The sequence below is a fragment of the Schistocerca americana genome, unplaced genomic scaffold (genome assembly GCF_021461395.2).
Source record: "Schistocerca americana isolate TAMUIC-IGC-003095 unplaced genomic scaffold, iqSchAmer2.1 HiC_scaffold_215, whole genome shotgun sequence".
NCBI classification, from domain to species: domain Eukaryota; kingdom Metazoa; phylum Arthropoda; class Insecta; order Orthoptera; family Acrididae; genus Schistocerca; species Schistocerca americana.
The window spans coordinates 202,501-207,500 of record NW_025725923.1 but is presented as its reverse complement, the minus strand read 5'-3'; the positions used below and the strand labels follow the sequence as shown (position 1 = coordinate 207,500).

The following is a 5,000-nucleotide window of genomic DNA, read 5'->3' as shown; positions in this document are numbered from 1 at the left end:
ACTGAGACATGCATGGCTTAATCTTTGAGACAAGCATATGACTACTGGCAGGATCAACCAGGGAGCTGCGTCAACTAGAGCTGAGCAGCCGGCCGCCCGGGAGTGTGTCCCGGGGGTCCGCGCGAACACGCAAGCGTCCGCTCAATTATTCTGCAAACAGGAGGAGGCTGAGCTCCCCTGCACAATACACCTCGAAACCCTCTCAGGTCCCGGCGGCGCGCAGCGCCGTCCTAAGTACTTGGTCGGGTTCGAGAGAGGCGCAATCGCCCGGAGTTTGGCGAGTAGACGCTTTAGGTGCGACCACCCGTGCTCCCAACTGAGCTTGCCGCTGCCGACAGAGGCCCGGGAGCGTGCTGTCGTGGCATTGCCGGCGGGAGACAACACGCGCCACCTACGGTGACCGGCAGCTCCAACGCCAGCGCCACAGAAGGACAAAAGCCCCACTTGGGTGCCGAAGCGAACTCTCCCAGCACAGCGCACGCGCCAACACGTCCGCACAGCTGCGATACAAACCACCTGCGAGAACCGCAGAGGCGACCGAGCAGCAGACGGCGTCGCGGCGCCGAGCGCCGGGCGGCGGCGCATCCTCAGCGCACACAGTCCTCAATCGGACCAGCACACTGCAGATGTCCACCGCGCTTCGCACCGGGCCCGCGAGGACCTACTTTGGCCGCACGGCGCCGCGTGCAGGGTGCGCCGGCGCGCAGCTGCGCCGCCTGCCGCCTCCGTCGGCCGGCGCGCCTGCCACTGGCCGCCCCCACCAGCCGGCTGTAGCGCGTGCGCCCACGCACCGCGCGGCCAGCACGCCGGGAGGCCCCCCCTCACCGGCCGGGGACGGTCCCACCCAGCCACCGCCGCGTATCGCTTCACACCCAGATGCCATTCACGTTCGTGGGCATGGTGGGTATCGCTGGAACAACCGGTTGGTAGCTCAACCGATCGTCGCCATCACTGATTCACCTCTAGCGAGAACAACCGCACCACAACGGTTTACCAGTTGTTCATTTGCATAACGTCACCAGCAAACGTAGGCGTCCATCGCCATTTGCAAATTCAACGATTGTTGCATGCCTGTGTCAGGTGTCACGACACACTATGTCTGCCCACATACACGCAACAACATGTGCACGCTTCGCGAACACGTGGAAGGTGGCCCCCGTACGTATGCGATGTCCATTGCGCGAACGACTGTCAACCGGCCTCTGTCGCATGTCGCAGATGTGGAACGCAGTGCACCATGCTATCACGGTGTGTGAGAAGAGACGACTACGTCTGACAACACGCGCCACTACATCAACAGACGGCTCATGCTGATCGCCATCCAGGGCATACCACACTGCAATCCAGCTCTTATAGGGAGACGACACGTAGCTGAGTGCACAACATTTGGACCGCATGGTTCGCCGTTGTTGGCGCAGTCGTTGTACGGTCACATGTACCACGATGTATCATTCAGTACATGAGGACCAATGTGCAGTACAGTGTGTGATTTGGACGTACAACATCAGCGGACAGTTGACACAGGCCGTACCACAGCGTAGGCTAAGTGCTTCGCACATGCGAATGCCAATGAACAACTGCAAATGCCAATGAACAACTGCAAAGGGCATTGAGCATGTACGTCCTGCTGCCATCCACATTACAGTGTATAGCTGCAAGGTGTTTAACATGAAGCGATACACTGGGGACCGGGCAGTGCGAGTAGCAAACTATATTGCGGGGGTTGCAGTTAGGCAACACTACACTAATTTAACGCGTCGTATGACAATTACAGAGCAGGTTAAGGCCCAACGTGTGTTGGGTTAAGGCCCAACGTGTGTTGGGTTAAGGCCCAACGTGTGTTGGGTTAAGGCCCAACGTGTGTTGGGTTAAGGCCCAACGTGTGTTGGGTTAAGGCCCAACGTGTGTTGGGTTAAGGCCCAACGTGTGTTGGGTTAAGGCCCAACGTGTGTTGGGTTAAGGCCCAACGTGTGTTGGGTTAAGGCCCAACGTGTGTTGGGTTAAGGCCCAACGTGTGTTGGGTTAAGGCCCAACGTGTGTTGGGTTAAGGCCCAACGTGTGTTGGGTTAAGGCCCAACGTGTGTTGGGTTACGTTAAGGGGCAATGTGGGTTACGTTAAGGGGCAATGTGGGTTACGTTAAGGGGCAATGTGGGTTACGTTACGGCGCAATATAGGTTACGTTACGGCGCAATATAGGTTACGTTAAGGCGCAATATCGGTTACGTTAAGGCGCAATACAGGTTACGTTAAGGCGCAATACAGGTTACGTTAAGGCGCAATACAGGTTACGTTAAGGCGCAATACAGGTTACGTTAAGGCGCAATACAGGTTACGTTAAGGCGCAATACAGGTTACGTTAAGGCGCAATGCAGGTTACGTTAAGGCGCAATGCAGGTTACGTTAAGGCGCAATACAGGTTACGTTAAGGCGCAATACAGGTTACGTTAAGGCGCAATACAGGTTACGTTAAGGCGCAATACAGGTTACGTTAAGGCGCAATACAGGTTACGTTAAGGCGCAATACAGGTTACGTTAAGGCGCAATACAGGTTACGTTAAGGCGCAATACAGGTTACGTTAAGGCGCAATACAGGTTACGTTAAGGCGCAATACAGGTTACGTTAAGGCGCAATACAGGTTACGTTAAGGCGCAATACAGGTTACGTTAAGGCGCAATACAGGTTACGTTAAGGCGCAATACAGGTTACGTTAAGGCGCAATACAGGTTACGTTAAGGCGCAATACAGGTTACGTTAAGGCGCAATACAGGTTACGTTAAGGCGCAATACAGGTTACGTTAAGGCGCAATACAGGTTAGGTTAAGGCGCAATACAGGTTAGGTTAAGGCGCAATACAGGTTAGGTTAAGGCGCAATACAGGTTAGGTTAAGGTACGACATAGGTTAGGTTAAGGTACGACATAGGTTAGGTTAAGGTACGACATAGGTTAGGTTAAGGTACGACATAGGTTAGGTTAAGGTACGACATAGGTTAGGTTAAGGTACGACATAGGTTAGGTTAAGGTACGACATAGGTTAGGTTAAGGTACGACATAGGTTAGGTTAAGGTACGACATAGGTTAGGTTAAGGTACGACATAGGTTAGGTTAAGGTACGACATAGGTTAGGTTAAGGTACGACATAGGTTAGGTTAAGGTACGACATAGGTTAGGTTAAGGTACGACATAGGTTAGGTTAAGGTACGACATAGGTTAGGTTAAGGTACGACATAGGTTAGGTTAAGGTACGACATAGGTTAGGTTAAGGTACGACATAGGTTAGGTTAAGGTACGACATAGGTTAGGTTAAGGTACGACATAGGTTAGGTTAAGGTACGACATAGGTTAGGTTAAGGTACGACATAGGTTAGGTTAAGGTACGACATAGGTTAGGTTAAGGTACGACATAGGTTAGGTTAAGGTACGACATAGGTTAGGTTAAGGTACGACATAGGTTAGGTTAAGGTACGACATAGGTTAGGTTAAGGTACGACATAGGTTAGGTTAAGGTACGACATAGGTTAGGTTAAGGTACGACATAGGTTAGGTTAAGGTACGACATAGGTTAGGTTAAGGTACGACATAGGTTAGGTTACGGTACGACATAGGTTAGGTTACGGTACGACATAGGTTAGGTTACGGTACGACATAGGTTAGGTTACGGTACGACATAGGTTAGGTTACGGTACGACATAGGTTAGGTTACGGTACGACATAGGTTAGGTTACGGTACGACATAGGTTAGGTTACGGTACGACATAGGTTAGGTTACGGTACGATATAGGTTAGGTTACGGTACGATATAGGTTAGGTTAAGGTACACATTGTTGTAAGGAAAGGTTTAATGGGGGGCGGGGCGGGGCGGCCGGTTTGTTGATTGTGATTATAGTAAGTGGATGCCTGCGGCATCATCTGATTTGCCACGTCAGGATGCACCTTTGGCTCATGACAGGCGGCGCTCTCATTCCATGCTTGTGGCAGACCTGTGTCTTTCATTCCTGCCATTGTTTGTGTGCTGTGAGAGGAGGCAGTATTGTGATGTTGGGTGCACCCCTGTGTAGGACATGTGTGGGTGTTGGTGGCTTGGCTGAGCAATGGTGGTTGTCGGGTGGGTGGGATATTCTGTTTTCTGAGTGGACCTCCCAGTCTGGTTATGACAGTGTGGATTGTCTAATGTGGCGGAGAGGATGCACTGGGTGTTGTTCCATGCTGGTGCTTACATATTGTCTGTGTGCGTGTTACAGGCAGAGAGTAGTGCGTGATAAGGGTGTGTGGCTGACGTGTGGTTGTGATTGTGAGCAGAGTCTTTCAGCATGTATACGGACAGTTGTATACATTATCTGTATTCTGATGGCTCTATCTATTACTAATCAGCGCCGTGTATACGTTTAATCCGGTTCCAGTCGAAACTGTTGTATCTCTGTACATTAGTGACACGGCGAGCCCGCTATGTAGTTACTCGTCTCGGCAGCTTCCACCGGTGTATGGCAAATGATTATAAGGAATCAGTCTAGTCGTCAATACCGATGGTGTGACGTCACATGTCTGGGGTGGGGGACGCTGCGCCCTTCCGGTGGGTCATGGCCTAGAAAGACTCTTCCCACGCAGGGGGGCGTGGACTGTCATTGACTCTTCCAGGTAATATACTTGCCGTACGTTCTTGCGACTGCGAGTGCAACGCTCACCGGTACCGACATGGATGGAGCGCCTCCTAGCTGACCGCTCAGCATCGGCATTCGTACAGAGAGCAACGCGGTCGCGTCTCTAGCTCGTAACTGGTACAGCCCGCAGCTCATGTATAGGGACAGCGGGAATGTCGCATATTGGAGATAACTCTTCATGAAACGCATGTTATAGGGGTGGATTGCACATTGCGACTGCGGGAAAAGTCCGCCGTTCATCCGCTGGAGTTGCGAGTTGGGCGGTTGGAGTGGGGCGCAGGTGGAGTGATTGCCGGTCCACGATTTCGTGCGGCAGAGGCGCTGGCGTTGGGGTGCTGTGGT

General features: G+C 52.4%; 1 non-coding gene across 1 annotated transcript in view; it reads right to left on the bottom strand.

Moving 5' to 3' along the window:
- LOC124574466 overlaps positions 1–64 on the bottom strand; it is a 1,910-nt gene extending 1,846 nt beyond the window's left edge. Inside the window, exon 1 of the ribosomal RNA XR_006972289.1 lies at positions 1–64. This exon is cut by the window's left edge and continues 1,846 nt beyond it. This is a non-coding gene — a ribosomal RNA (small subunit ribosomal RNA).
- Between the last annotated feature and the right edge of the window lie 4,936 nt (positions 65–5,000).